The sequence below is a fragment of the Pogoniulus pusillus genome, chromosome 9 (genome assembly GCF_015220805.1).
Source record: "Pogoniulus pusillus isolate bPogPus1 chromosome 9, bPogPus1.pri, whole genome shotgun sequence".
Classification (NCBI taxonomy): Eukaryota; Metazoa; Chordata; class Aves; order Piciformes; family Lybiidae; genus Pogoniulus; species Pogoniulus pusillus.
In genome coordinates, this window is record NC_087272.1 from 6,511,972 (window position 1) to 6,533,127 (window position 21,156).

A 21,156-nucleotide genomic window follows, 5' to 3' on the forward strand; every position below is an offset into this window, starting at 1 on the left:
GACAGCCTCTGCAACACCTGCCACGGCCCGGGAGGCGCCAGACAGGACAGCGAAGGCCAAGGTCCAGACCCAGGCCGGGTGCCTGGGCAGGTACAGCTCTGCAGGTGCATGGGCAGATGCGCCTCTGCAGCCGAGGCACCTGGACCTTGGAATGAGCTGTTCAGTTGGCAGACAGTTAGGCAATTTGCTTCTCTTGGGACCTCTCCCTCCCTACCGCCGACTGAGACACAGCTTCATGTCTAATCTACATTCTGAGGAAGGTTTAAAGCACCAAGATGGCATCTTACTTAATGCATGCACTTTAACAAGCAGAGAGAATCCTGACTGGTCACAGGTATATTCCTGGGCCCTGTCACACAAGTGCCTTCGATAGAAATCCTCCTGCTTCAGGACCGCAGCCACGTAGTAGCAGCAGCTTTGGCTCAGGAGACACAGATACTGTTAGCAAGCTATTCTGCAAGTGCCTGTTAAAAGGTTTCTTACATGTCCCCGTAGTGGGCAGACAGCCTATTTTCAAAGAACTGTGTCTTTTTAAAGAGCCTCATTCGTTGCTCTGCAGAACTGTGCTGAATTGCGTGAGCTGAGACACTGCACTTGGTTTCAAATCTTCTGAAACCAGAGTTTTGTACTGCGTGCGCCAAACGGCCTGGGGAACTGGTGACGGAGACATGGATGAAGATACCTCACAAGCAGCAAAACTCATCTGGATAAATTCTCCACATGCAACTTCTACACCACGAAGCGTCTAGCAGGGGGAAGAAAAATGCCAGCAGCATAACTCGCTACTGGGGAGGGGGGGGAGCAACCAGCAATAGAACAAGGGGGCACAGTCTCAAGTTGTGCCAGGGTAGGTATAGGCTGGATGTCAGGAGGAAGTTCTTCACAGAGAGAGTGATTGGCATTGGAATGGGCTGCCCAGGGAGGTGGTGGAGTCACCATCCCTGGAGGTGTTGAAGAAAAGCCTGGATGAGGCACTTAGTGCCATGGTCTGGTTGAGTGGCTAGGGCTGGGTGCTAGGTTGGACTGGATGACCTTGGAGGTCTCTTCCAACCTGGTTGATTCTATGATTCTATGATTCTATATAAATCCTACTGTTGGAAACCCTGTTACTCACATTAAATTAGAGTCTGAAGAGCTAATATATTTTCACACTTCCCTCATACTTGGCTGGTGGCAGCTAAAACAGCTCCACCATAATTTATTTAGCAGGTTCTTCCAAGTGACAGTCCCCATCTGTGCTGGTTATACCACCAGCCGTGGCTGAAGATGCACCACCCTACTCACCTCTCTCCATTTATGTGTGCATTTTGGGTCTCTTCCAGGGAAATCAACACAAGATTTCCTTTGCTGCCAAGGAAATCACAACATTATCGAGGCAGCAGCTGTGTCAGTACCAGAACTGGCACCTCCTATACTTCCTGCTGCACTATGTCTATTTCTAAACGCAGCTATCGTAGCAGTTGGTTATTTGAAGGCACTCTGAAATTTTAACAAGTCTATATTTAAAAAGTGCCTTATGATCAGTAAAGACATTGGAAAGAACTGCAAACTGCTTTAAAAAAAAAGTAAATCAAAACAGCCTGCTGGTTGCATCAAAAAGGTTTGTCAGTGCCCTGTTGTGCAGGGCCAAAAGGTTAACCTCAAAATTGATCATTCTAAGGCTTCCTTTTTATCAGTAACAGAAATACAAAGGATTACTTAGATTAGTGTAATGAAACAGACTCATATTTGCATTACTTCTTAGGCCTATATTTGCATAATGCTGAAAAGTTCAAGGAATTACTTGGGTAATTCCATTAAGAATTATTCTCTCTTGCCAGTCTTCTGCAGAATGAAAATCCTGCTCTGTTTCTGAGAGACAACCAAGTTTTTTTTCTCAAGGAGTGATGCATTCATGATGAGGCACTTAGTGCCGTTGTCTAGTTGACTAGATAGGGCTGGGTGATAGGTTGGACTGGATGATCTTGGAGGTCTCTTCCAACCTGGTTGATTCTATGATTCTATGATTCTATGATGAGGCAGGGGGGGAAGAGTTTCTAAAAGGAATGTATCAGAAAAGACCACAAGAGCTAGAAGAGCATCCCAAGAGTAGGACCAGAGATAGCACTTGAAGGACTACCCTGGATTTTGAGTATATTTTTATGACGTACAGACCCAATCCAAAAGTCTGATCATTGTTCTTGCCAGTTCTCATAAAAGCTTAGCCAAATACTAACGGAGCCAAATTCTCTTTCTTGAAGTGAAAGAACAATTTGTACACTGTAAGCCAAGTATTTCCCAACAGTACGTCATGGTCCTGATTCACTGTTGGTTTTGTTTCCTGCTTTTCTGAATACCTGTGTGATGTTACTGTCACATTTAAGCCACCACAAGATGCCAGTGCACCAGATCATGGCTGATAGTGGGCAAGACCACAAATAATCAGCTTATTAAGGGCTAAACCTTCCCTGAAGTGGGTTTCTCTTACAAAATCAGTGAAGCTGCAGCTGATTACATCAAAGCTAGCATGATTTTCTAGTCATACATGCTATTTCCATATCTCAAAGTTCAAGAACCCTCTCTGTTTGTTATCGTTCAACCCAGATGAAATAAGTCTATTTGAAAATGCCAGTGATAGGAATCTGTCATTTAGGCAGGTAAAAGGAACACACCTTTACCTTGCACCAGCATTTTCACCCTTTTCCTCTCGACTCGGGAGTCGCTGTTTCTGGAGGTGTTGAAGAAAAGCCTGGCTGAGGCACTTAGTGCCATGGTCTAGTTGATTGGATAGGGCTGGGTGCTAGGTTGGACTGGATGAGCTTGGAGTTCTCTTCCAACCTGGTTGATTCTATGACTCTTAGCTGGATTAACTGTTTCAAATGGATTGCAAAATTCATCCTATAACTAAACACCCTCGAATAAAATAATACATAGCAATAGATATTTCTAGAGGAAGTATCCAAGTAGGTATGAAGAAATAGTGGACTGACACCTTTTTGTCATGTGTTTTCCCTAAGAAATTCTTCTCAGTTTGGTGACTTCCCAGCAGTTCTATTTGTTCAGTGTTAACTTGGGCAGGCAAGCCCAAGCACTCACAGCCAGTGTACTGTAACTTCCAAAGCCTTACAGTCAAACACATTACAGATTAATGGCAAGCTTAGGCAGATACTCAGTTTTCAATATTGCCAGCTTGGGAATTTTGCAGTTCTGCTCAGTTCTGTGCCCCTGCAAATACTGAAAGGGAATTCAGAGATTACAGCTCTGGGAACACAAAGAATACTGTGAAGACTCAAACCCACAGTAACCAAGTAAAACCCACACTGTTTGTCTCAGAATTCTTGAGATAATCTGATCAATCTGCAGATCCTGGCTCCTTTGTGGTTTTTTTTTCTTTTGAAGCTTGGGTTCACAGAATAGCACTACAAATAGATGATAGTAGAAAAGTTACTGAACTCACAGAGTTAAAAAGAATCCTCCCTTTAAGGCACATTGGCTAGAACACCTTGCACCTGTAGAACACCTTGCACCTGTACAGCAAACCAGTCAAATGGAAAAGTGGGATCTCAAGTTTTACAGGAGAGTTTGTGATTTGGATGGCCTAATAGTGAATTACAAGTGCTGGGGGCATGATATAGCCTTCAGATTACAGGAGGTATAACGGCACAGCTCTGCTGAGTTATCATAACTTGCTGATGTTTTGAGGCTGCACTATTGGTATCATTTGTGTATTGTTTACTGTCCTGAGACCATTGGCTCTCACAAAAGGTTAACATTATGCAACAGATTTCACCCAGCAAGAGGTATTACTTGTTCTACAACCCTTGCCTAGCCAGCTCATCAACCATCTCTGTGGAACTACACTACCTGTTCTTATCAGTTAAACTTCATTTTGCAAGGCAAAAAAAGGCAGTCTGGAATTCTTTTTCAAGGCAGCATTATTTTGAACTATCACATTATAAAAGAGAATTCTTTCATGTACTGATTCCAAGTGAAATATTTACAGCGATTCTCCTCAAGTCTTGCAAACACACTTTGAAATCTGAGTGTTACATTGTTTTAAAACTGGATGCAAGCCAGCCTTAATGTCTCAAAATCATTGATGAAGCAACTCATGTTTCATAGGAACCAGCCTAGTAGCAAACTCTTTCCTAGCGATGACCTCTCAGTCCACCAGAGCATATCACACAAGGGTCAGTACATGACTGACAGATACAAACTTGGATTATATTGACATCTCTGCACTGAATTGTATGTATCTAAAGAACAAGGGTTAGCACAGAATAAAGGAGAAGCAGTCGTATGTCAATATTAGTATGATTAGATAAGCAGAGTAGTGTCAGCAGGATGTCTGAGACACAGCATACAGCCTGGATTCTGCAGGAATCTAGATGAACTCTGTGAGACTGCAATGCTAAACCAATTGCAGGAGTCATTAGGCTTGTCTTCATTATCCAGTAGGGTGCAAAAATAAGTAGCATTTCTGAGGAGGGACCAAGACAGCTTTACCAGTTCCCGTTAAAGGATCTGGAAGAAAACAATTGTTCTGGACACTTTTTTAGATATGGGGCCTTCAATACATCAGTCCCTTCCTTTGCTTCTCCGAAATGCCACTGCTAAACATGCTTGAATAAGCAAATTCTTTCTGAAAACAGGAAAGCTCAGCACTGAGCTTGAAGTCACAGCAGCGTGCTTAGCACATCTCCAAAACAGGCGCTGTACAGGCCCCTGGGATTGGCAAATGTGCTTAATTTTTGAACAGCCACTGCCATGGGAGAGCAGAGAAGGGGCTGTAAGACAGAAGGTCGAGAGGGGCAGGGGGAGGTGCAGGGGTGGTTGAGAGCTCCTCCTGGGGACTCAGGTTTCTGGGAGGGGAGTATTGTTTATCCTTTGTATATTTCTGTATATATTGTAAATATCTGTATTGTTTATCCTTTGTCTATTTCTGTATATATTGTAAATATCTGTGTTGTTTATCCTTTGTCTATTTCTGTATATATTGTAAGTATCTGCTTGTATATTGTGCTAGCTGTAAATAAATAGCTTCATTTATATTCCCAGAGCCCGTCTGAGTTATCTGGGGCATTTTTCAAAGTGTGGGGGGGCAGGACAATAGCCAAACCACCACAAGTTGCCACTAACATTTTCTCAGTTTGGGATGCAGCATCATACAGAATCAGACCCTTCAGTCACTTCTCTTCTACACACCTAATTACCACCAAAACTGCACTCCAAGCCAGCGTGAGTTCTTAAGCACTGCCACCACACCAAGTTTAAAATCAGGCTACACTTCAAAACTGTGGTGTTTTCATCTATAAAAATAACAGCTCCCAAATGACTCCTTTTTATTTTAATTTGAGACATGGTTTCCAGACAAATATTAGAATCATAGAATCAGCCAGCTTGGAAGAGACCTCCAAGATCATCCAGTCCAACCTAGCACCCAGCCCTAGCCAGTCATCTAGACCAGGGCACTAAATGCCTCATCCAGGCTATTCTTGAACACCTCCAAGGATGGTGACTCCACCATTAGTTAAGTCAATTGGTGGATAGCACTTGAACATGAAAGCATCTCCGTTTTAGCTCCATCTTGAGTGTGGTTTTGCACCTAACTGCAGATATCTGCAAGTCACAAAGAATGCTAACAATTTCAAAGATATTTTTTATCATGCAGCCGCAGACCAGCAGCATTATCACAATGGAACACCAGAACTGCTCACAGTTCATGACAGCTTCTGAACTCTTTGTGCTTTCATGAACTTGTTCCTGGTATTTGTAGCCTAGATTAATGTTCACACTCTGGCTGGCATACAAACAGGTTTTGTTCTGTTGAAAAATATCAGAAAATGGGTTTTCTAAAACTGACAGCTCATAATTACAGTGTAGAATACAGCTACAGGATGCCTTTGAGGCTAGGTAAGAGCTAAACAGGACTGAATACTCATACTGATGATCAAAACACTGAAGTACATCAGACAGGACTTTACAGAATGAAAGAGAAAAGGGCATGAACCTTTACAGGTAGTATAATGGTTAGGTAAGACATCTACAGACAAGCTCACCAAGTCTAGATCTCACACATACCAAGGTGAAGCTACCAAGGTGAAGCTTCTGGTATCATACACAGAAGGAGCACACACAAGATCAACCCAAAGCAGTTCCTATTTCACCCTTGGTTATTCAGATCTGACACATTACATGTATGAGCTGTTACAGACTTGGTTCACACCACAGCGGAGTCCATTTCCATGCTTATGTCACAAACCACAACTGTGCACAAACACAAACAAGACTCTTTTTTAGAATGTTCTAGCACTAAAAACTGGACAGGAAAATCTTTGGACATGAAGCCAGAAATCCAGAGATTCAAGGACACCTACAGGCTATGCTCAGCACTTGAAATCTAGTGTCTGAAGCATCTAGCAAAGAAAGAGGAAAATGTTATGTTTGTTGTTACTGTAAACAGAATTTCCAGTATTCTTTAAAGTTCTCTTAGGAGTCCATTCCCAAGAGAGGAAAACCACAGATTCTTTTCAAATTCAAGTGTTTTTTTTTTTTTATTTAAAAGCTTTGTATTGTGTTTGGCTGAGCTGCAGTTAATTTTCCCCAGAGCACCCTTCCAGTGCTGTCTTTGGCTGTGATGTATGTGGGTGTTGACAACACACCAGTGTTTTGGCCTCTGCTGAGCCAAGCACCAAGGCTGCACTTTTCCAGCATTTCCCCCACTCCCCCAGCAATATGCTGAGGGGTAGGCAAGATCTTGGCAGGAGACACAGCCGGGCCAGCTGTGACCCAAACTGACCAAAGCAATATTCCATGCCTTAAGATGTCAGCTCAGGTGTATGAGCTAAGCAAAAGAAGGAAGTGTGGGAACATTCATTGATGGCGTCTGTCCTCCAGAGCAACTGCTATATGTACTGAAGCCCTGCTTCCCAGGAGTGACCCAACACCCTCTGCTGATGAGCAGTAGAGAAGAACATCTTTCTTTGCCCTGCTTCCATGCACAGCCTTTCCTTTTGCTTTTTATCCTGTTTGGTTCCTTCTATCTTGACTCACAAGCCTGTTATATTTCCCCTCTCCCCTGTCCATTTAAGAAAGGGAGTGACAGAGCAGCTTAAGTGGGCATCTAGCCCCCAGCCAGGGCCAAACCACCACCCCTCTACCCTCATTAGACCTAAGCCTAGCTTACTAATGCAGCCTAGCTTATAAAGGTGCTGCCGGCTCCACTGAGTTGTATTTGTACACACTGTGCACAGAAGGCCAAGTTCTTCTTCATCTTCACAAAGCCATGAATGTACCAGAGCACTGATTTTAAAGGAGTCATGAGTTTACAGGACCAGAAAGGGTCTACAGCTGTAAAAATAAGCTTAAACAAAATAAACTATGGAAGTTGTATTGTGTCAGATCACTACAAAACCTCCACAGAACCATCTCCTCTGTTTACAACTCAAACACAGAAATGAGCAACTCAGACTTGAAAAAGTAAGAAGGAAAAAAAAAACAAAACCCATCACAATCTTTCAAAGTATTGTTACTGTCAGTTGTTGGACAGGATTAACCCTCCTGGGAGAAGTGATCTTGAACCTGACTTCAGGTAGTCTCGACCCCTCCCCAGTGATGGTTAGTCCACTCCCTCTTCATGTCTAAAAATCCACAGAAGCAGGGGGACAGATGATTCCTGCCTCTCTGCCCTCCCTCCCTGCCTGCTAGCATCACAATTCCTGCTTCCTGCTGCTCTTTTGTCTTACCACGTGGCCACCATCACCACGAGGTTGACCAAACCCACTGCCATCAAATCTGGTTGTATATTTACATGTTTTGCATCTTGTTTTCCCCTCCCTACACCTGTGTAACTTCCCCACCTCAGACACCTTTTAGTTATTGTTAAACTTTTTTTTCCCCTTGACTTCCAAATCACAGTGAGATTATTTATTTGGCTATGGATACCTTTCCCCTCTCTCTATCTAATTCCTTTTCATCTGGGAAGGAAGAGGGAAGAGCATTCTATGAATTGTTATTGGTTCTATGCACTATATTTGAGTCTCTGGGAATTTAAATTAGAACCCAGACAGTTGTGGAATAGAATGTGTTAAAATGGCTAAAGGGCTGTAGGATCATAGAATCGTGGAGTGATTTGGTTTGGAAGGGACCTCTAAAGGTTATCTCATCCAACCCCCCTGCAGTAAGCAGGGACTTCCTCAACTAGATCAGGTTGCCCAGAGCCCTCTTGAGCCTGCACCTTGAATACTCCAGTGGCCTCAAGCACCTTCCTGGGCAACCTGTTCCAGTGCTCTACCACCCTGTAAAGAACTTGTTCCTGACATTGAATAACACAGCAGAAACACTTGTCAGGGAATATGTCCTCAACAAGTTGCAGATGAAAGAAGTTGCATAATGTGGAACAAAGCTAGAAATGGGTAGATTCAGACTGGATGTTGGGAAGAAGCTATTCTGCATGAGGGTGGTGAGAGCCTGGAATGGGTTGCCCAGGGAGGTGGTGGAAGCCTCATCCCTGGAAGTGTTTAAGGCCAGGCTGGATGAGGCTCTGGACAGCCTGATCTAGTGGGAGGTTTCCCTGCCCATGGCAAGGAGGGTCGAGCTAGATGATCCTTGTGGTCCTTTCCAACCCTGGCTGATTCTATGAAAAAATTCCCCAAAGAAAGCAGAGAACTAATTCAATACCATTCACTTAAGGAAGATGACTGCAGCAGTCTAGAACCATTTTACAACTCACTTTGCACATTAGTTTCTTATAACCCTAACCCTAAAACACTGTGCTCTATTTATAGTCAACTAAAACTTTTAAGGGTCTTTGACCTCTGGGCACATGAAGCCTTTGGGGTTACTTTGTGCTCTTCTGGCATAAAGCAGAATAGGATTTCTCTGGCAAAGCAGAACACAGGATGAGTTAGAATAACGACTTATAAATCAAAAACTGAGAGAGTCCTACAGTCTCTATTTGCTTGGCCTACAGAAGGTGTCTTCCCAAGCCAACCCAGCAGGGACAAAAGAAACAAAAGCATCCAGGTCATTTCACTCCCCATTTCTGTAAGCTTGTGAGGCCATTGTGTGGAGCCTGCACTTTTCCCAGCTCTAGGCTGCAGAAGCAGACACTTACTTGCTATGGATGCAGAAATGGCCTCTCTGTATCCACCTGTGAGTATACCAATGTGAACAGATCATAAAGGTATTGAGAAATCATTCTTATTCTTGGCATGCAAATACAGGAAGAACTGGAAACCAGTGAGCAAATGCTAACAACTGGAAGAACCAGTTAGTTTTTTAACTGAAAAATAAAGTAAAATTAACAGTCTTAAGCTGTTGCCCTAGAAATGGTTCATTTTAGGGGTGAGTATAGACCACCACATGATAGAAGAGCACAGCACAACCAATCAGAAAACCTCTTAAGTAAAGAGATCTCAGTCTACTGCTTGGTGTCATGTAGTTGTTAAGATTCCCATCAGAACTGCTGCCAGTTAATTATGCTTCTTTATGAAACAGAGATTCACCATCCAGTGCCTGTGAGGAAACAGTTTCAGCCCTCACTAAAGAGCAACTGAAGCAACAGTTTAATAGCAGTTGGCACCTCAAGTCTGACCTTTATCTGAGAATGGCAAGAAGGAATGAGTGGATGAGTGTTACAAGCTCATCTTTCCAAAACCCGTGGCTGAAGGAAATGCTACTTCAGTGTTTTACAGATTGAGAAACTTACAGATAGAGAAGTTCAATGATTCCAATGAAAACAAGTGCATGGAATCCACTTTTTTAACCCTTGCTGCTGCACAGAGCAAGCCTTGTACTTGTACAAACACAATTCAACAAGAGCAAGGCTGTGTACAAGATTAAATTCCTAGAAAAGAGAAGCAGAAGGGGTGAGCTCAACGTTTGAGAGAGATCTTAAGTACTTTACCAAGACTTTTTTGTTGTTGTTTTGATAAATTCATCTCAGGACAGACAACATCTCACTATTTAAGAGCCTGCTGTTATTCCATTGCTTGGAAGTGAGAAAGCAAAGTTAAACATTAATAATGAGGGAGGAGCACTACTTATCTCCTATTTCTAGCAACACATTCTTAACTGTGGTAAGAGATGACCCTCCCTAACTGTTCCAAACTTTCAGCTTATCTCTTTGTAGGGAAAGCATCCATTACTAACATCTGTGAGGCAAACAGCAGGCAAAGGACTTCGTTTGTGGCAAAGCTGCTGTGTCACTTAAATATCTGCCATCTGGTCAAGTGGCAACTGCCAAGAGGCCAGATGAGCTTTCTTCCAAAGGTCAGCTGAAGCAGAGCATTGACACATGAACTTTGGATTTCACAACATAGAAGGAATAGGAAGGGAAGGATTTGACAACCATCGAATAGCTATTTGGGGAGCAGAAGTTTGTGACTATATTGACAGATAAATCCAGACTTAAGTAACAGATCTCAAATGTAGTCCTGCATTTAAGTTGTTTCATGATTCTGTTGTTTCCAAAATGCTTACCAAAGTAAGAAACATAATGATACCAAGTCCTGGCTTAACCACTCAGATGGTGATTGAGAAATCTGAAAGAAGCTCTCACAGACTGGTAACACCAGAAGCTGTCAGAAGGAGAAGGGTTTACAAAAGCAAAAGCAACCAGCCCATTCCTGCAGTGCCCACTACAGATACCAGCTCAAGGCTGGTAAGCTCAGCATCATGTACTACCTTATTCTGCTCAGATCTAAAGAGAACTCTATTAAGAACAGAACAGATTCATTTCTTTATATCAGTATATATCCTAGCACTTTGATGTTTCAAATGTGTAGAGGATTTGAACAATATTGCTAAAGTATCCCTCATGACATCACTAAAACCCCAACACCACGCCCAGGTTTTTGCATTATAAAACTGCCAGTTCTGTGACATCTTAGGAATTTCCAGGACCTGAATGTTTAAAGTGCCATGCAACATCACCCATGCTTTACTCTGTAAGAGTATTCTACTGGCATTTTAGCATCCAAGGGGGTTTTGTCACTAAGAGATGATTCAATTTTTTGTTGTGATGAAAAATGCTTGAACTACAGTTCAGTTCACAGTATCACAGTATCACAGTATCACCAAGGTTGGAAGAGACCTCAGAGATCATCAAGTCCAACCCTTTACCACAGAGCTCAAGGCCAGACCATGGCACCAAGTGCCACGTCCAATCCTGCCTTGAACAGCTCCAGGGACAGCGACTCCACCACCTCCCCGGGCAGCCCATTCCAGTGTCCAATGACTCTCTCAGGGAAGAACTTTCTCCTCACCTCCAGCCTAAATCTCCCCTGGCGCAGCCTGAGGCTGTGTCCTCTTGTTCTGGTGCTGGCCACCTGAGAGAAGAGAGCAACCTCCTCCTGGCCACAACCTCCCCTCAGGTAGTTGTAGACAGCAATAAGGTCTCCCCTGAGCCTCCTCTTCTCCAGGCTAACCAATCCCAGCTCCCTCAGCCTCTCCTCGTAGGGCTGTGCTCAAGGCCTCTCCCCAGCCTCGTCGCCCTTCTCTGGACACGCTCAAGCATCTCAATGTCCCTCCTAAACTGGGGGGCCCAGAACTGAACACAGTACTCAAGGTGTGGTCTAAGCAGTGCAGAGTACAGGGGCAGAATGACCTCCCTGCTCCTGCTGACCACAAATTCAAACTAGATTTGCTTATGCCTCTCTAGGTGATTGAAGGTAAGCTAAAAAGGATGCAGATAATTCAGTGATGAGTATACATACCTTTGCTGACAGAGAAGAGGTTCTGTCAGTGTCAGCTAACATGTACTGTATATATGTACTGAAACACTTGCATCTCAACACTTCCATCTTCTCTGTACTGTTTGTAAAGCAAACCCTTCCCTTCTCTGTCCTGCACTTGACTTGGTAGTAAGTAACATGAGAGTACTCAAACTTCAAACAAAACCTCCTTGTCCTGAGAGTACAAGGGGCAGAGGAAGATGCAGCTAGAGCAAGAAGTTGTCCCTAGTGCCTTACGCCACCCCTTTTGGCAAACAACGAAGGACAGGGCACTAACAAGGCCATTCAAGGGCATTTGTCTGCAGCTCCTTCTCCATACTTTGTTATGGAGTTTCCTGGTGAGTGAGCCAAAACCTGAAAGTGATTTCATTGTTGGTATTTTTTTTTTTTTCACATATGATTACACTTTTCTGAGACTGTTTCCTGGCTGTTACAAATAAAGGAAGAAGGTGTCAACTTCATGATGAAAAATGCCATGACTGACACCTGCCTTAACCCTACTCACCTCACATGCAATGGTGACTTTAAAGTTGCCAGGCATAGGCTGCACATATATGCAACTTCCCCTCCAGTCTTCTTAAGAAAACAATAGGATTTGACTCCTTAATTATAAAATATCTGGCAAGATTATGGTCCTCATAGACAAACTGGAAGCAGATGGGAGATTGATCACAATGCTAAGTTGAAGGAGAGAATCTTGATCTCCCGCCACAAGATTCAAGGAATAAATAACATTAATGTGAATTTATTCCTGTATTCCAGTATGTGGATCAGCTGTCAGCACTCATGAAAGGATGGAGTAAACAACTGAAACACTTCCAGAAGATTTATCCAAAATAAACTACCATCAGAAAGCTACCATGAGGATGTTTTCACCTTAGCTCTTAAAAATGAGCAATTGCTCTGGTTATAAAGCACCTTCACATTCTTGAGTTGAAACTTCAAGTCCAGCATTATTTTAGTTTAATACCACTAACACTACACAGACTAAGGCTTTGCCTCACTAAAACCAAGGGAAAACTCCTCCCACCTTAAAAAGAGACAGAATTTTGTACCTTATCTTCTAGGGAAGAAGGGACTGGACAAAGATGGAGTGCTTGTTTTCTGTCTCCTCTTACATTTGTAAGCATTAAATAAACCTGTTTAGCTAACAAAGCAATAGAGCTGCAGTGTAAGGCCTAAAGGAGTCTTGTCACTTCTAGTAGATGCACAGGCAGCAGACTGGTGTGGATAGAGACAGCAGAGCAGTTCCAAATGGCTGCTAGAACAGAAAGGGGTGAAGGGACATTCAGGAGGAAAGATCTGATAAACAAATGTGCTGCTGAGCAGGGAAGTGGAATCATGCTGAGAATGCCAATGTGCTATTACTTCAGTTTGAGCTCAGTGTTAGTGTAGACAGAGTTCTCAATTGCTCCCCAGCAAACTGTGCAAAATCAAATGCATTGCATGCAGCAGTGGCTCATGATTGGTTGCAGTTTTATTCACATCTATCCAACATTTTTTTCCCTTTTTTAAGACATTACTTTTCAGTCCTTACACAGGGACACCACAGTATCAGAGAGCACATGGCACTGCTCCTGTCAGGAGAAGGAGATTAATGGCTGCCCTGTTGGCCTGCCCCCCACCCTTGAATCCCAGAACTCTGCTGCTGAACAGCGAGGGTTGCATCTGGGAAGTTTGTTCTGCTCTGACAGGTACTGGCATTTGGCAGCATTCCCAGCAAGCAGACAGTTACAGAGACATGAAGACTTGGCTCCAAGTCAGAAAGCCAACCTTGTGGATAGCATGGAAGGATCCAGAGGATGCAAAGGTGTTAAATCCCATCCATCCTGGAACAGCCAAATGCTGTTCTAAACTATGCTGGCTGCCAGCAGTTGCAGAGAAACTGTGCATCTCAAACTAAGCACAGCCAAATATTTACCAGAAAACCCAGAGATACTCCTTAGCTCTTCATCATCTTCCAGCTCACGACACACTAAAACTATTTGAGCTGGCCAAACTCCAACCCTCCACTTTCTTCTGCAATTGCAGGGGCTGTTTGCTTTCCGTTGGTTAACAACTGTGACCCTTCAGTGTTACACCAACAGGTGGGACACACTTGAAGCTGCACTGAAGACAACCCATTTGCAAGACAGATTCCTTTCAATTCATAACACTTAAATGCTGAGAATTCTACATGTAAGCAGCACTCAGAGCAGAAGAGCAAGTTACTCCTTCCCTCTCCAAGCTCCCACACTTCCAGAACACTGCCACAAGGGCAGTTCTCCATCAGTGAGCTGGGGCTAAACTTGAGCGTTCTTACCCATTTAACTCCCTTTGTACCTCAACTAATGCACTTGATTAAGCCTAGGCAGTGATGCTCCAAGTGTGGTTACAGGGGAAAAGTCTGTGAGAAGTTACTTCATGTCTTTGCAGCCAACTTTGTTTTGGCTGCATTTAGGACATCACCGTCCCCTGGACTGATGCTATTCATGGGCTCATTCATAACATTCAGAAAGTCTTCTGGAGGTAAATGAAGAAACTCTGTCACTACAGTGAAAAGATAAAGTACAACCTGGCAAAGCTGTTCTTTTTCATGGTACAGGCACCAAATGCTAAGTTCATCTGTTTGGGCTTTTCTAACACACTTGAAGCAGTTTTCTAACACTTGCTGGGCAAAGAGCTAACGTGTTTTATTTACACGGGGGATAGACATGGCACAGTCTCTAGGCCACACAAAGATAGACTTAGTTAGAGAGTTAAAGTCAAGTTGGGTTAGAATCCAGGATCTTAAGGCCTCTCAATTTTGTTTTTAGTGTAGCTTATAAGGCTGATTCTAAGAAGTTAGTCGCAGCCTAGGCGCTAGAAGGGCACCTACAGCATGCAACTAAATGGTCGTGGAAGTGTGTTAGTGAGAAAATCTGTACTTGTAAAAGCCCCTGGGGAGAGACAGATAGGACAGACAAGGCTCCTGCGTGACCATTTTGTCCCCAGATTAGACACAGTTTAGAATGCACACAGGTACTGCCATGGCAGCAGAAGCACAGAGGCAACTGCATCTGCTGAGGAACTAAGGACCTAACGAACCCAGTTAAAAACCCAGAGCTGAGTTTCTGCCACGCCAACAATGTATCTTGCAGTCACTTTCTGGGAACACCCAGTACAGCTGCCTTTCGCCAGGTAATTAGTAAGGAGCCATTAATTGCCATGTATCCAGGCACTAGAACATCTCCGCTCCCTTTGCTGTGATACAAGTTTTGTTGTTCTTGATAAACCAGAACTGTAGCTCATCCTCTGGCTTTATGCCCAAGCGTATCTTTGGGTTTAGTGATGCAGTCTGACTGTGCTGCATGTTTTGTAAGAAACATGCTGTTAAAAGAACAGCTTTCTGGTTTGTTTGGGCAACTGAAAACTTGGCTCTCCCTGCTGTGGCCTTCTCTAGACAAACAGAGCAATTCTGAGGGAGAGAGGAAAAAAATTGTATTGACACTATGAAGTAGGCACTTTGGTTTTGTGGGGTGGATTTACTTGACAAATTAGATGATGTGCTGTGCTTCCTCTGGTCCAGCCCTTCAGCCCACCTCCTTTCTCTTTCAGACTCTTCTTCCATATGATTTTCCAACCCAGATGAGGCTTTCAACATCACACCAATTCCATCTGCCAGGTGGCCAGGAACAGTGTGGCCAGCAGGACAAGGGAAGTTATTCTTCCTCTGTACTCAGCACTTTGAGTGCTGTGTCCAGTTCTGGCCTCCTCAATTCAAGAGAGATGTTGACATACTGGTATGTGTCCAGAGGAGAGCAACAAAGCTGGTGAGGGGCCTGGAACACAAACCCTATGAGGAGAGGCTGAGGGAGCTGGGGTTGTTTAGCCTAGAGAAGAGGAGGCTCAGGAGGGGCCTCACTGCTGTCTACGACTACCTGAAAGGACATTGTAGCCAGGTGGGGGTTGATCTCTTCTGCCAGGCAACCAGCAACAGAACAAAGGGACACAGTCTCAAGTTGTGCCAGGGGAGGTCTAGGCTGGATGTTAGGAGGAAGTTGTTGCCAGAGAGAGAGATTGGCATTGGAATGGGCTGCCCAGGGAGGTGGTGGAGTCAGTGTCCCTGGAGGTGTTCAAGAAAAGCCTGGATGAGACATTTAGTGCCATGGTCTAGTTGATTGGAAAGGGCTGGGTCTTAGGTTGGACTGGATGATCTTGGAGGTCTCTTCCAACCTGGTTGATTCTATGATTCTATGATCTCCTCCCTTCGGTTGCTGTTTCAGTCCTCCAGCTCCACCTGAGGTCACTGAAACCAAATTGACAACCTAAGCTGACTCAGTCTATAGCTTCTCAGGTGTCCTTAAGCCATGCTCCTAGTTCCTGAGGCCAGCAAAGGCATGCCAGGGTTTGTGTACGTGGACTCCAAGCCATGACTGCCTGACCTGTGACACAGCTGTGTCTTAGTCATTGGGCCAGGCTTTATAGCTTGCATAAACATAACTTTCAGACACATTTTATAGATGCCTGTGTTTAGGAAGCGTTCCTCTCAGGTTAAGCTGAATAAGCCTGACATTTGGCCTGTGGATTTTCAAGCAGAGACACAGTGGTACTCAGTTAATACTGTGGCAGTTGATACTTGTGTTGTCATCAGTCATTCTGTCAGTAAAACTGCACTCAAAATAAACCTTGGTGAAAATTTCACCTGTGAGTGGTACCATTCTGGGGGAGTTTCAGTTTTTTATGGAAGTGATGATGAAAATGCTGGGTTTACATGTTCTATACCCTGCCTCCAGTGGGATGGTTTGGGAGTTACCCACCTCACACACCAGGAATTCACCCAGATTGGACTCAGCCGGTGGGAAGGCAAGGAATGAAGCTTTATTTCCACAGCTTAGCACCATACACAAGCAGATATTTACAATACATCACAAACAGATACGGCCATAGACAGAAATGGACAAGTTCAAAGTAACACAGAAATGCAGTGCCCCTCTCAGAAATCAGTGCCCAGGAGGGGCTCCCAACCACTCTTCCACCTTCTTTCCATCCTCCTCTCTTACCCCAGAAGCTGCCTTACATGCAAGGGGAGTTGGAAGGATTGGCAAAGGGGGTTAGATGCAGAATGATTAGTTGGGTTACACAGATGCAAGCAGAAGCAGTTAATATGGCAGAAGCCCAGGGAGAAACACAGACTCCAACTACCTTATCTATGTTTGTGTCCTTGGTTTTGTATGTCTCAGCAAACCTAGGAGTGAAGTAGACATCACCATTGGTTTCTTTTCACAGCCCATCATCGATTTTTTCTCATTACAGTATTCCAATTAGCCTCAAAGCAGCACCCTCTAGGAAACAGTACCTTGGTGGGGGTCATATTGTTGGCAAAGCAGACAACTACATAGCACATGGGAAAGTAAGCAGCAGGGAGCAAATGAGCCAGCTGGAGTTCAGAGCTTTTCTCTCTACACTGGCAGCAAGAGGGAGAAATGCATCTGCTTCATACCCCAGCACTGTCCTCCTACACCAAAAGGTCAAAGTGAGCTCCTGATTTTACACCACAGGGTCGCAATGGACTTGTTTGCAAACACAATAAAACTCATTGCTCCCCCCTTTCCCTATAGAAACATTGCAAACAAGATTGTTCTGACCTAAGGAAGGGCTACTTGAGATATGGCTTGCCAAGGAAGGTGTCAGCAAAACAGCTTCCTCTGCCATCACTCTTCAACCTGTTCAAAGATGAGTCTGCTCAAGGCCTGCACCAGTTCCCTGGGGCCAGCCTTCAACAGGACACACGATAAAAGGTTTTCTGATACGTGGACTGGCCACACAGAAGTGGTCTCTGTTGTTCACCAAGTTACGTGGCTGCCTTGGTTATCTTGAACCTAAACAAAGGCTGCTAAGTGGATGCACAACAAAAGCAATTCATTTCCAAGACTGTTCAGATGTGCTTGTCATTTCAGCATAATAAACTGGGCTTTGAATGGGAGAACCTCATGACAGAAAGAAAGGTGCATCTGTGTTGGACTGTGCTCCCTCCAGGGCTCAGAACGCCCTGCTCCGCTTGGTAATGCGTTGGCAGCTGAATCAGAACAGTGGTGTTCTCTTGATCAGAAGAGCTAACAGCAGGGAGGCTCTTCTGCACAACTGAAGGAAACACAAGACCCAGAATGGCTGCAGAAAGAGCTGCCAAGCATGGGTGGGGAATCGGAGTCGTGACACTTGGCAGGAAAGTCAAGGGCAAAGCTCCCAGGAGACACATTCTCAATGGGTGCATGTGTTGCCCTTTACCTGAATGAGGATTAGAGTAAGCCCTTGGGCACGGGAGGAGCAGGTCTCCCTTTGGGCCTCAAGAGATGGACCATTAAGAGAGAGAGAGATGGAAAGTGCCTTATACTGTCCTGCTGACCACATGTACAGTGGTGAAGGTGCACGGAACTGGCTCCTGGTCACGTGTCTGGCTGAGACCTCACGCCCCATGGCCTCCAAAGCTGCCCCACAGCCCCTTGCAGCTATCTGTCCCCCACAGAAGGCTGGCACAGACTCAGAGGCAGGCTGTTGCCATGGCAAGGAGCCGTGCCTGCTGCCCCGGCCCGTATCCAGGGAAGGTGCAGGTCATAGGCACTGTTGCCACGGTGCCCCTAGTGACCAGTCGGGCTGAGGACAACACTGGGCTCAGACCCTCGGTCAGTGAGAGGCGGTGAGGTGAGGAGACGCCAAGGGAAGGGGACAGGGCTGCCACGGGGCTGCCAAGGGATGACCGGGCTCCACAGCTTGGGGCACTGGGCGTCTGCTGCAGGGCCACCTGTGTTCTGCTTCTCCCACAGAGTCGGTAGAGAATTCTGTGGCAGAGGCTCGTTGGCGTTGCTGGGGCACGATCTGCAGCACTCATTGCTGGAGGACACCATGGGCGAGAGGCAGGAGGTGGAGGCGATGGAGCGGGGTGAGAGCAAAGCTTCCCTCCTGAAGCCTGGCAGAGGCGTTGCTGGGGTAGTGAGAGCCCAGATGGCACAGTGGGCACCTGCTGGGGTACCCCTGCCTCCCATGCCCCTTCCCCTCCCAGGTCCCCAGACCTGCCCACCACCCAACAGAAAAGGAGCAAGCCAGCCCTCTGGGGGCAGCTCCTGAGGGATGCTCCCCCCAGCCCCGCCCAGCTGCTCATTCCTGCTGCCGTTCACTCTCTGCCCTCTAGCATGTCAGCTGTGCCGTCGGGCTGGGGTGGACAGGGACTTCTGTGGGCGACTGCTAGAGCTCGAAGATGTCTGTGTCCACGACTACTGCCTGGTGAGTTCCCCCGGGGCTCCCTCCCGCTCTCACACAACCTGGCCCTGCCACCCTCTCCTCACCAGCTCCTTCTCTGCCCTCTCCTACAGTACTTTGCCAGCGGGCTGACTCCTGTAGTCGAGCTCGACGGGAATCCCATCTATGAGTACTTTGCTATCCTCCGGGCCGTCGAGCTGGCAGCTGAGAAGGTGAGCACCCGACAAGAACAGGGAGCTCTGTGCCAGGAGAGGCTCTCGGGAGCTTAGCCGACGCCTCGGGGAAGAAATCCCAGCCCTTTTCACAGGGCTCTGTGGGAAAGGCCTTGATCCCAGCCGCTCCACTGAGGCTGCAGCACAGGAGCCTCACCTGCCAGGCAGACGTGGGGGGTGTCGCCCAGCCGCGGGTGCCTTCTGCGCCCCGCCCGGCGCCGTGCAGCCATCTGTGGAGGTCCTGAGGCTGCTGCTGAGGGAGGCTGCTGTGCTCTTTCCAGGAGTGCGTTGTCTGTGGCGGGAGCGGGGCTGCCATGACCTGCAGCGAGATGGGCTGCGAACGCAGCTTCCATCTCCCCTGTGCCACCAAGGGGGAATGCATCGTGCAGTACGTCGTGCACGGCAGGTAAGGGCAGCTGACCCCGACGGGGGGAGGCTCCTCTCCTGCAGGCCCCTCCCTGCCAGCCTCAGGCAGGCAAGACACGAAGCTGCCGAGACGCTTGCCAGCGGCCGGCCGCAAGCAGAGCCAGAGCCGAGCCAGCTCTCGGGCTTCTTCACGCCTCCTCTGCCATCCCCTGAGCGCCAGCCAAGGCGCCGACCCTCGCCACCTCACCCCTCTCTTTCCTCCTGCCGCAGGTGCTTCTGCTCCAAGCACCTCCTCCAGCAGGCAGTGCAGAGGGCCCCGAAGCCCGACACAGACTGCCTGCTGTGCCTCGAGGATGTGGGCACCAGCAAGTCCTACACCTCCATGGTGTGCCCGTCCTGTGAGCACGCGTGGTTCCACAGGGAGTGCATCCAGGTAGGAGCTGTGCCCTCAGCCTGGGGCCGGCAGCTGCTCCGCAGCGCTGGGACCTCGCTCCTACCGCTCCTCTTTCCGCTGCAGGGCTATGCGCTCTCTGCTGGCACCTCGGCGTTCCAGTGCCTGCTCTGCCGGAACAAAGAGGACTTCCAGCAGGAGATGCTGCGGATGGGGATCCGAATCCCCAAGAGGTTGGTTTCATTTCTTCCCGCACACAAGACAGGAAGGTGCAAATGCTGTGCCAGGCCAGGGGCTGTCCCTGCAACCCTGGCCCTCCCCTGGCCCGGGAGGCTGCACTTGAGCTACACAGGGGAGGGTACAACAGTCCTGCCTCACTGGAGAGGTCCCCAGAGACTGGAAGCTGCCAATGTGATGCCCACCCACAAGAAGGGCCTCAAGGAGGAACCAGAAAACTACAGACCTCTCGGCCTGCCCTCAGTGCCAGGCAAGGGCATGCAACAGGTCGTCTGGAGTGCCATCACATGGCATCTACTGGATGGCCAAGGGATCAGGCCCAGCCAGCAGGGATTTAGGTAGGGCAGGTCCTGCCTAACCAACCTGCCTAACCTAGCCGTCACTAGTGGTGTGCCCCAAGGATCAGTGCTGGGCCCAGTCCTGTTCAGCATCTTTATTGATGATCTGCATGAGGGGATTGAGTCCAGCATGAGTAAGTTTGCAGATGGCACCAAGTTAGGAGCAGCTGCTAGCTTGGACTGGCTGATCTTGGAGGTCTCTTCCAACCTGGTTGATTCTATGATTCTATGACAGACAGCAGGGGGGGAGGCAGGGGCAGCCTGCATCTGCATCATGCTGCAGTAGCAAGGACTCAGCACCTTTCCTTTCTCCATCAGACCACCGTCATGGGAGACGATCGAGGAATGGGCACCCCTGATGGAGACGCACAGCCGCTGTGATGCCCTGGACTGCCTGTGCCCAGGAGGCAGAGAGCACGCAGAGGAAGAGGGGTAAATTCCCAAAGCTGCACCCTGGGGCCCTGCAGGGGACCCTTGCCCGACCAAGGCCTTGAAGCGCAAGCACTGAGAACAAGAGCTCTGCTCGACAGTTGCCTGCGGACCTCACTTTGTCCTCACAGCTGTCAACCCCTTTGCTTGCCCAGGCCCTGGCAGCTGCTCCTGTGCCGCTCTTGTGCTGCTGAGGGCACCCACCGCTGCTGCTCCCGCCTGGGGGACAGCACGGCCAGGTGGGAGTGCCAGGA